The sequence below is a fragment of the Ambystoma mexicanum genome, chromosome 9 (genome assembly GCF_040938575.1).
Source record: "Ambystoma mexicanum isolate Mex_15411 chromosome 9, UKY_AmexF1_1, whole genome shotgun sequence".
Classification (NCBI taxonomy): Eukaryota; Metazoa; Chordata; class Amphibia; order Caudata; family Ambystomatidae; genus Ambystoma; species Ambystoma mexicanum.
Window position 1 is genome coordinate 722266005 of NC_090931.1, and position 12683 is coordinate 722278687.

Sequence of the window (12683 nt, forward strand, 5' to 3'; positions counted from 1 at the left end):
AAACTACAGTCCATGGATAGTTTGTCTACATTTAACACTTGTTCTTTACTATTGGGATCTAATTTAATACATAGTCCCCTTTGTTCTCTCCATCCCAACAGCGTCTCACCCTTCTTGGTGACATATATTTTTCCGCGCTTAACCCTGTCTTTAAATTTAAAAGTTTCAGGACAACATCCTACCACATCGATCCTACTGCCACTGTAGCCCCCAGGTGTCTTGTCTGACGGACTTAAATCATCCATCCTACCTCCCAGCACATTTTCATACACCGCCTTTGACATCTAAGTGATTTAGAAACATGAGTCCGCTAGCTTTTTAACTTGGCAACCATTCACTTCCACCCAAGCTGAAGGATGCTCGCATTCATCCATTCCGGAACATTGAACCATATTCACAGTAACAATTTCATTTTCTGAACCTTCATATTCTTCTGAGGATGGCCCATCTGGCTCCTCAACCAACATAACGCTCCTCCCAGCACCGACAATGTAATTGGCACAACAATTTGCAAAATGTCCCCATCTTTTACAGATGTTACATATAGCTCTTCTTCCAGGGCAGATCAGAGAATTAGATAGGTGGCGGGCACTCCCACACCTAAAACACAGGCGCTCCTGTCTCTCTTTTCCCACTTGTACATTTTCTTTTTGCACAGATTTATTTGCTATTTGGTTACCATTACCACCCTTGCTTCGATACATGTCAGTCGATTTGGCCGTTTTGCCCTTCTTTTTCTTTTGGTCTTTTGCGGTTTCTTTCCTCTTGTCACCTACTTTCAAAACCTCAACCTGTTGGACAGCTTTGGATTCTTTCACATCAAGTTTTGCCACACATTTCAAAGTATGCTCAATTCTTTTTGCAATCCCAATTACTTCATCTAAGCAAGGGTCATCTTTTAGCCAAACTTCCTCTCTGATCCTGTCATTGGAACTGATCTCTAATATGTTCATCCAGACTTACACCAAATTTGCAGTTCAGCGATAAATGCCTAAGCGCAGTGATGTATTCCTCTACAGTTTCACCCTCATGCTGAGATCTCATACCAAAGTGATAGCGTTCCAACACAGTACTTATCTTTAGTTCAAAATGTTTATCCAGTTTTGCCAATGCTGCATCAAAGTCATTCATACCTTCCTCAACATCCAGTTTGCTCAATTCAGGTAAAGTTTCAAAAATGTGCTGCCCCTCATACCCCAGAAGATGCATAAGCATAGCCAACTTTCTTTCTACTGACATGCCATTGCCACATGTGGCTTTCACATAATGGAGAAAACCTTTTTTCCAGGGCCCCCATTTAATTCTCAGGGGGCCCGGGGTCGGTAAAAAACATCTGGGGACCCGGGATTCCGGATAAAGCCATGGTGCCAATCCAAGTCTGTAGTGCTCTCCGAAATCAGCTACCAATCCACCAAAAGAGAAAAACAGAATGTCACTCACTCGCCACCTGCAGCCAATGTTTCAAAATATAAGCGCTCACCTCCTGTAAAAACACTGCTCTCCTTTTAACAATTCCAGCATGTGATAACAAAACCAAACATGCGCAATATTGCTTGCAGGTCTGCAGAAGGTAAGCTCAGAGAAGGTTCAGCGCACTTTCCCTTCAGTCCAACATCGTAGGCCAGGTCGGGGGGGCAGCTCCTCACCCGTAGGACTGGCGGTTGGAGGTCTCAGTCCGGCTCCAGCTCCGCAGCTCCGGATAACTACTCCCACTCCAGCTGCTGCTTTCCTCTTGCAACACATCCCATCCTCGTCGCCAATGTAAAGCAATAGACTGGGCACAACAAGTCGAACAAATAGTTTATTGCTTGTAGGGATAAGCTGAGTAGTAGAGACCCCCAACCATCTGCACAAGTAGACTGACTCTTCAAAGAATAACATTCTAACACAAAGCTCAGGATTGCTCTGATGTCATCAATAGCTAGGATTCCATCAGTAGAACAAGGAATGGGAATCAGATAACACATTAACATATAATAGAAAAGACATCAACATAACAAACACAACCAAGCACCATGCATCACTGACATGGTGCACTTATTAAATGGTGCCACTGTGCTCTCTAAGCTCGACCTCAACAAATAGTATCATCAGTTGGAATCGAATAAAAATTCCAGATACATCACCACATTTGTCACACATCTAGGTTTATTTAGATATAAATGCCTCAGTTTCAGAGTCTCATCAGCAGCAGAAATATTACAATCTGAAATCCACAATGTCATAAAACACATACCAAACTGTTTGAATTACAGCAATCATATGTTAGTATTCGGCCGTGACCAGGAGCAGCATGACAACACGCTAACCGGAGTCTGCATGGCCCTCGAGGGGGCCCATCTCACTATGAACAAAGAGAAGCGTGAATTCAGAAAGCAAACACTCTGATTCTTTGGACACCTTTTCTCATCTAATGGCATGACACCAGACCCTGAAAAGGTCACTGCACTAACAGACGCCGGACAACCATATACTGTATCGGACGTTCACTCGTTTTTGAGGTTAGCCAGCTACTGCACTTGTTATATGAAAGACTTTGCGTCTGTTAGCGCACCCCTGAGGGCATTAACAAAACAAGATACAGAGTTTGAATGGACTGGTGATTGCCAATAGGCATTCCAGACAATAGAAAAATGCATATTGGATGCAAACAACATGGCCTATTTCAACTCCCAAAGAGAGACTGAACTCAAAGTAGATGCCAGCCCAGTTGGAATAGGTGCCATCCTAACTCAATTGGACACCAAGGACAACCATATAAGACATATTGTGTCATACGCCAGCAGGAACCTATCAAACAGGGTTCAGGCCTATTCAGAGGCAGAAAAGGAGGGCCTGGTGGTGGTCTGTGACTGTGAACATTTCTACCTTTTTCTTTATGGTGAACTATTCACAGTGGTCACTGACCACCAGGCCCTGCTATTCGTATACGGAAACCCGCAAGCAAAAATGCATGCATAGCATTGCACGATGGGCACTCAGATTACAAGACTACAGCTTTCAGATAACACATCAACCGGGGAAGGATCACAACCCGGCCGATTTCTGTCACGTCATCCCCTCAAAGAATCAAGGCCTGCCACCTCCATTGAAGATGAATATATAGGCTACATTGTGCAGGAAAATACCCTAAAAGGACTCGACCCACACCAAATAGCACAAAATGACCAAGGTCTGCAGGTAATACTCAGATGCCTTGAAAAGGGTCACTGGAAACAGGCTAAACAGGAGGGGGAGAGTGCCTGTGAAGAAGCAAAGCAGGATATCAGCTGCCTGTTAGCCGTCAAGGAGGAACTCACCAAAATGGAAGGGGGATTACTGCTCAAAGGAACCAACATAGTGATCCCTCGCACACTATGTTGGAAAGTGCTAGAACTAGCACATGAGGGTCATAGATGAATAGTATCTATGAAGAGAATTCTCAAACAAAAGGTCTGGTTTCCCCATCTAGACTCTCAGGTCAAAAGCCCACTCAAGCAATGCCCCACATGTGCTGAACTCATCCCCACACTCAACCTCAACCACTGCGCATGACAGATCTCGCAGGAAATGCCTGGGGTGAAATTTCTGTGGATTTCTTTGGACCACTGAAAGGGGGTGAGCAAATTCTAGTAGCAGTGGACGAATACTCGCAGTTCCCAGATCTACAGCTGGTACCGTCCACATGAGCATTCCCACACCATACCTGCCCTTGACAGGATGTTTGCCACATGTGGCATCCCCAAAGTCTTAAAATCTGACAATGGACCTCCTTTCACTGGACAAGACTTGAAAGTAACTGCAGAATACATGGGTTTCACGCATCACAGAATTACCCCATTATGGCCCCAGGCCAATGGTACCGTTGAATGGCTCATGAGCAACGTAAAAAGGAATGTACAAATCGCCCAGCTGACAGGGGAACTGGTCGAGAATGTATTGTGCCAATTGCTGCAAGATTATCGTATCAACCCTCACAGCACGACCGGAATGACGATCGTCGGAGATAATGTATGGCTGGAACATAAGAACGCGACTACCACATACAACCAGGCCAGACGAGAGATATCTGAGATGAGAAAACAGGACACAAGACAAAAGGAGAACATGAAAAAACAAGCTGATGAAAGCAGAAGAGCCAAAGACAATGACCTGGAGCCAGGAGATGTTGTCATAGTGTGACAACCTCAAAGCAGAAAGAACATGGTTGCGTCTGATGAGAAACACCTGACAGTGACCAGGGTGAAAGGCTCTCTCATGTCAGCTGAAAGTGAACATCGCAGCATTACCCAAACCTCCTCTCATTTCAGAAAAATACCAGGCATCATTTAGTTGAGATCACGCTTATTAGACCCTCTGTCCCAAGGGTGGGACCCATCATATGAAGGTGATGGCGAAGACTCCTGAGGTCCATGAGGACAGTCCTAGCCAGAGAATGACTGTGCGACCTCAGAGAGCTTGAATGCAACCTCAAAGCCTGATTGAAGAAATGGACTAAGCTACATCCTTGTGTTTATTACGGGGGGTGTGGTATTGTCACTTTAAGGCAGATCCCCAAATCACGTGGTGAAGGACCAGTAGCAGCGAGAAGGGAAGGGGCGGGCAGTGAGAAGTTCAGTTCACATGTTATGAGTTGAGAAAAAAGATGTGCTTTAATCTCCTCCTGTCTCCACCTCGTGATCTGCAGTATACATGCCTGAGGCCATGTGGGTAAGCGTCCAGAGTGGCCCTGTGGACATGACACATATATTAATTAGGAACATAATAATGTCATACATACAGAGGGGATTCCTTCACAACCACTTCCCAACCCCGTCCCTGAGAGGTAGTGCATTAACACTGAACACAATGTACATGCATTTCATGACTAATATATCTTTCAAGTATGCATCAAGGTCTCTCAAGAACTTCAAGTCAAAATATGCTCATTGTCTGGAGTTCCCAAATGTCATTTCCTGTATTTTTGACTCATCATTGCCCCAGTAAGCATGTTCCCCCTACTAATTACTATGTGTGAGACACACGTAAATGAGGCAGCTGGTGGTTTTCAAAATGGGGCCTTATTTGCTCCCACCATATTCCTACATTTCTGTGTATGACATTTATCAGTGGACTGTCCTCATCTATCCCATTTTAGCAACTGCAAAGGGTTCTAGCACTGCATGTCCACAAAGCTTGGCTCCATACAAAGCTCTTGTAGCTGCTATTCCCTGGCATACAGCAAATGGGGCCTTTACAGAATGTCTTCCAAATATCTGGTCTAACATCTGCTTTAAATCTCTCACCCCCTTCCGCTTGATTGAAATATTAGGAACTGTTTTACACTTGATAGGCCCAAGAACTATACACCTTAAAATGGATGTCCAGATAGTTGTATGGCACTACTAGACATAATCAAACACAATCTTCTGCAAGAGAAGTCTCATAATATTTCAGATTTTTATACCCATTCAATTTTAATCCCTAATGGGCACAATAACACTCAAATACAATGATACATCTAATCAGATCAAATGCATCATGCCAGAAGATGATGGCATCATCCACAAAAGAAAATGAGTGCTGAGTGAACACACACACAATTGCCTGAGCCCTTCCGTAATGGCAAAGTCCTGCATTATCTGCCTCTGCACCCTGTCCAGAATCTAATTCTGACATCGGAAATGAGCTGCAAAATGTGATTCAAATCCTGGAAAGAGCCCTTCTGAGCAGATAGTCCCATGAAAAACCTGTATTCACTTAATCAAAAGCAGCCAATAGGGCAATCAACCCTTATAATAGTACATGTACCCCAATGTTGATGTATTTCATATAAAGGAGGAGCAAGTGGATACTTCATTTCACTGTGCTTTGCGCTATATGAAACCCACACCAGAAGACGTGAAATTCAGTCTTGGTTAATATTATAGGGTGGTAAATCCATCGGACAATGCTAGACCCTTCTTAAAAAACTGCAAAATTATAGAAAATGTTTTTTTTTAAAATTTTATTTTTTATTGTGTCATTAGTTTACAATACTTTAACACATGAAAAACACATTATTCAACATTACAATAATTACCGGTTCATCACAAAGTCATACATATCCATATTCATCCCACTCTTGACCAGAATTCAATAATATAAAATTACAAACAAACATTTTCCCCTAATTCAACATGGATATTTTTAAAAAATCATATAAGGGCAAGATTTAATGAAGGAACCCCTCCCCACATCCCTCCCAAATCAGTTAATTCCAAAACCACTCAGAATTCAATTTAGTCGGCTGAGTCACAAATCGTCCAAAATGACAAACCCCGTCAACAGAGGGTGCAGGACAGAATAACACCCAGTGTTTTAGGAACTCCACGGTCTTTTCGCCACAAAATCTACAGGACCATTTCTTATGTGATAAACCTCTAATTCTACCCCATATAATAGTATCGCTAGCAGATTAAAGCACATGGACACTGAGCAATATTTTGAATCAGTGAATTTCTTGAAATACTCTGGGAATGATTGATAGGGCCTGTGGTGATTCGGCCGTTCAAGATGTAATTTGTACTTACAAAACTGGTCCTGGTCACCACTCCATTGGTCGAACTTTATTTTCTCATAGAACTTTTCAGAATTTACCAAAAGACTGTTCTTATGATCCCTGCATTCATCAATATTATATCAAAAGTTCGACAAAAATTCTTAAGTGGACCAGAGGCACCTGTTTCAAGAATTATCTTGAGATCAGCAAATAAAGAGCCCCGGGTGTTGGGAGCAAGATCTTATCATAAACCCTCATCTTGGCGATTTGCACTACCCACTGCCAAGATAACATACCAAATTTATAACGGATCAGCACAAACTGAACAGCCATTGAACAGCCATTGGTCGACATAGCAATTTCTGTCCAAAACTGCCTTCCAAGTGCTCTACCGATTGCCAATCTAAATCTATAAACGCAAGCCCACATAGAAGACATGGTAAAACCTTACCTCTATAATAGCTGATTAATGCGGTAAGGGTATATTTCCAATATTTCTGCTGGAGTTTCTTGCATTGGGCAAGCAATTGTACTTTGTTTTGCCTGAGTTTAATTTCATTGACAACTTCAAAATTATTTTTCCAATAAACCATTAAGCCAACTTTCTTAATCTACGATCGGAAAACATCATTATCACTGTTTTATTTGTGTTAATGGTTAAGCTGTTTACCCACAGAGTGCCAATACATGTATAGCTCTCTGCAGACCAGATGGTGTACCATAAAATAGTAAGATGTCCTCTGCAAAGATAAATATGGGGATTTTAATGTGACCCAGTCACGGTGGATATGATACACAGCCCCTAAAAATATCTAAGATGTCAGATAGATATACATTTTAAAGCGAGGGTGCGAGGAGGCATCCCTGTTTGAGGCCAATATGTGTTACAACTGGGAGAGCAAATTTGCCCTAGTTATCCAGAAATAGCCAAAGCTCACTCTACAAGACCTACCAGGACACTATATACTGACTGCCTACTTCTAGCAAGGGTTACACAAGCGAAAGTTGATGGCTCTAGCTTCACCTACACAGTAAAACAGTGGAACCCCCTCACCCCTTTGCTGAGAGCAGAAATATCTTACTGGGTATTTCAAAAAGCACTAAAAACACAGCTTTTCACTAGACTGAACTACTTTCTGTGCTCTGCTCCTTTTACCAAAATGTTTTGTCTATTAAACCTAATGTAAATACCCTTTACCTGTAATATCACCTTGATGCCTCTGGATTGTGTGTGCTTTATAAATGAAATAAATAAATAAATACCTGAGTGTTACCGTCAATATGTAATTCCACCAATAGTCTCAGTAGACCTACCGGCACACCCCGCCCATTGAGTTTATTCCAAAGCCTTGGCCTATTAACAGTGTTGAATGTGATAGCCAAATCAATGCTAGCGACGTATACTGGGGACAAGTCCTAACCTGATGTCTTTGCCTTAGGCATCTTAATCAGAAAGCCATTTAACGTGGTACCACAATTCATACAAAAAACTGTATGGTATTTACCAGGCTACCCGCACAGTTTATTAATTAATCTCAACTTGATCAACAGTTGTTTAAACACATTGGTGATGACACTTCTTTATGTATCCTAGCCCATTTAATGGACCAACCATTCCCAGCTAGCCCTCCCTATTTACTAACTCTATCCCCCAGAAGTTTTATTGCAAATTATTTTATCAATTTCTTTGAGGTTTGTGATTATTCTAAACTGTTGGCATTAATTTATCCTGCATTTTCCCTTGGCATTTTTGGCTGGTGGTATTTATTGGTGGGGGTATTTTTGGTATTTTGTGGTATAGTGGTGAGCCTAACTTTAGAGTACCACTCGATAACTGTTCCTCAGCAGGGTACTGGCAGGTTGGGTTGACAGATGGAGCAAGAGATGAGGTCAGCATTCTCAACCCCAGAAAGACATTATCAGTTGCTGTGATGCCCTTCGGATTGAAGAATCCCCCTGCCAACTATTTAGATGATATTGCTGTGTTCAGCATACCTGGGAGTATCACTTATTTCACCTGAAACAAGTGCTTCAGGCGCTGCAGAATGCAGGTCTGCTTATCAAGGCCACAAAGTACCAGATAGCGCAAGGCACAGTGGATTACCTAGGCCACCTGGTTGGTGGAGGTAAGAAACATCCCTTTGAAGCAAAGGAACAGGCTGTGAAGGATTGGGACATCCCCACCACACAAATGCAGGTGAGAGCCTTTCTAGGTTTCCCCGGGTACAACCAGTCTTTAATTAAGGGGTATGGGACAACTGCCATGTCACTGAATGATGTAACTTCCAAGAAAATGCCCAAAAAGGTAACATGGAACCCCGCCTGTCAAACATCTTTTCAGGATTTAAAGGATGGATTGTGCAGGACCCCAGTTCTGAAAGTGCTATACTGTGGTCAGGAGTTTATCATCCAGACAGACACCTGTGATTTTGAGATTGGAGCAGTGTTAGCACAGATGAACCTCTCAAGGGTTAGAGCATCCTGTCGCCTACATTAGCAGGGGGTTGACAAAAGGGAAAAAGAACTGGGCTGTCATTTAAAAAGAGGTGTATGCGGAAGAAAATAATCTAAAACCCTACATCTTTGTGTCGCACTATATGATCCAGGTATATAATGATAGGGTAAATTCCCCATTTTTTGTTATCGGGGCAACAATTCTCAAAAGGGAAAGTATCAATGCTGGTCCATTCTCTCTTGGCACTTTATGAGCTAGACAGACCACCAGCCTCTTCAATGGTTAATGGCCATGCAAGGGGAGAACTCTAAGCTTTTGCGTTGGGCCATATCCCCACAGGGATTAGATATGGACATCCAGCACAATCCAGGCTCCCAGCATGGAAATGCAGATGGCTTGAGCCGGTACTTTCTCCTTGTTGACAACCCAGACCATCAGTAGGGTGGTGGTTCACATGTTGAGGCTGGGGGGCATGTGAGGAATCCGACCATCAACACAGTGGGTGTGCGCTCACCTGTTTTTTTTTTTTTTAATGATTTAATGAGGGTAGATCAACCTCTGAAAAATGTGGTTGGCTAATCTGCTCACATTTTCCTATGCTCAATGCAGGACAGACACATAGACGTTTGTACTCTGGGTCAACACAGCCTACAGGCGCAGTCCTTCCTGTCACATTTAGTTGGAATGTGACACACAGGAGTACATCAAGGCATCTCAAAAGAGGGAGGGCAAAACCTTCCCCCTGCCAGGGCCAGCCTAAAATAACAAAGGCTCATTCCTTCGTTGGCCCTGCAGAATGCTGGCAGCAATTAAACATAATTAGCATACTAATAGAGTATACTTCAAACAAGCCAGTGTAGAGGAGGAGCCAAATGCATCTACCAGAAGTTCCTCCCCCGTTTTGCCTATATGTTGGGAACCAGAAATTGTGACCAGCACAATGCTAGTGATGTTGCCTATAACACAAACAGCCTTTGAGACAAGGGATCCATTGAGAAAACCTTTTTTCATGTATCCTCGTTGTCCCAGGAGGATAGCTCAGTGGCAGTGTGCTCGACTTGGAAACAAGATGATACGGAGCAACACAGGTTCGATCCCTGGGTCCGCGCTTAGAAACCTCTGGGTATTAAGCGCGTTATAAATAACCTATCATATTATACCATATCATATCCTCAGAGAGCTGATGGTCTCTTAGGGGAGATCCCTCAAGATGTGTAAAGATGAATGAAAGAGTAGATTGATGACGTCATATGAAGTAAAGACGACACGCCAAGAAGAGATGCCAAGAGAGAAGGTGAATAGACCATAATAGAATCTGATTTCGAAGTAAAGAATCTAGTGACCTTTCCTGTGCGAAAAGTAGATTGCACGTGTGACAATCATTGAAGAAAATGCAAATTGTTTATAAACAGTACAGATGCTGTAATGCAAGTAACTAAGTAATCATGATGGCTGACTATACATAGTGAATAGACTGCAGGCGGTGCCACTGTCTTTGGAGAAAAGCTCAGCGGCAACATGCTTGCCTTGGAAGCAAGACGACATGGAGCAACACAGGTTCGATTCCCGGGTCCGTGCTTAGAAAGCTCTGGGTATTAAGCGTGTTATAAATAACCTATCATATCATATTATATAGAAGCCATTATATAGAATCTGGATGTTCCATGTTGTGTTTTAGCACACCCGGACCCCATGCAAAGAATGGCTGGAATTGTGGAGCAGCAGAGAAAAACAGCTGATGGTCAAGGAAGAATCGAGAAGGATGCCTGGCCCAGTGTCAAGGACTTAGGGCAGCCAAGAACTAGTTATCTATCTTGAAGAGATACAAAGAACATGAGAAGCGAGACAGGCCCTTGTTAAGGTGTAAAGGAAAGATGCCATGAGTCCCAAGATTTCTTCATTTAATACCATCAAATATGAGAGAAAGGAGCTCAAACACGGTCTCCTGTCACATGGCCTGGATAAAAATGAGCAAGCTATGCTGAGACTTGAAGATAAGAACGGGCTCACACTCCCTTCTATTCACAGGAGCAGTGATAGTTTGCAAGGCCAAGTTCAAAGACAATTCAAATTGCAGAAGGCATGAGTGATGATGGATGTGAGGCTAATTGTGTAGGGAGCTATGGTCAAGTCCACCCACTAACACCTGGGGTTCCAGCTTGTGTGCTGTTAGCGAGTGGAATATTCCAGAAGGGTACAAGTGTGCCAACCAATTAAAGAGGGCCACGTAGCAAAGAGCCCTATAGTTTGAGAGCCAATGAAACATTGTGAATTTGTTGACGGTGAAGATGACGTGCACTAGGGGGGACATAGTTGTCCACCTGACTCTAGAGACCCAATCACAATCCTATGCCCCATAAAAAGTATACCTAGATGTTCCCGTTAAGCCATCCACAATCCCAAGTAAGTTTTCTTAGTCTGCAACCTAGTATGACATCAATGATGACAAGTTTCTACTATATAAATGTGTTTTTTCATGTGATGCATTGAGAGATTACGCTGATGTCCATTGTTCTCCCTGTTTTAGATAATTGATAATAAAACATTGATGTATTGCTAACTTCCTGAGTCGGTCTTATTATTTGGTGTAAAAGTAAATTCTGCATCCCCATCCATCGAACAAAGTGCTATTTCACATAAATGGGCCTAAATCGTTCACTCACACGGGTTCTAGATGCAGAGGATAAGAAAAGACAGGAAATCCCCAACAACCATTCATATGCACTGTGTCAACCTGGAGCCAGCTGCCACCCATCAGTATCAAGGGCAGTGAAGCATCATGTCTGGTACATGTGTTTACAGTAGGATACCCCCGCTGTGGGATACCATTTGGGTAGGAGTATGTGATTTGATGGTGACAGAAAGTCAGTTCTGGCCACAACTTCAAGGGAGACCTGCCTTTAATCAGGAACCACAGAAAGATAAATTAACCAGAGACACCCGTTGATCCACAACATACATGAAGATGGGTGGGACTTAGTAGTGCATATTTTCACCCCTTTACCTTTCCTGTTATGAAACACTTTGGTTATGACCTCACGCATAGCAGAAGATTGTTGGCAGGGACCCAGTATTGGTTCATTAAGGTAATCTTAGCGTACACCAATCACTGGGGTTCATTTGTCTTTAAAAGAGGGTTGAGCCCCTCTTTAAGCAGATCATCTGAAGACTTTGCAAGGAGTAGCAAGAAGAACTAATTGTACTCTGGCTGAAGGTACTGCCTGCCTTGCATCTTCCACCAGTGAAGGAAGGCCAGTAACCCAAAGAGGGAAGCAAGATCCCTCACCCAAACATCTCCCAGGGAACAGAGGGAGATACTGAATCCAGAGTACCCTTCAGCAGCTCCAGAACTGATACCCAGCCAGCACACAGCTTGCCCTGCTAGGCTCTGCAAGCAAGCTTCCTAGGTGGGAATTGCCAGAGAGTCTCTGAGCCAAAGCACGGACAGGGACAATGCCTGCAACACTCTCCTCAGCATTGGGCTATCAGCCTTAAAGGATGATGTGGTTCCAAGTGATAAAAACAAATCAATAAATAACAAATGAAATTTTAACGAATTAAAAATAACAAAAAGTAATGATTTGTTTGGGGGAGCCACCAAACCACTGTTTCCCCTTGCTAAAAGCTCACCCCAACCCCTCCTCTCAATATGTAACCCTTTACCTCCACCCACACATATATTTTCTAAAACAAATCAATATTTTTTAGTTCTTTTCAATTTGTTAAAAT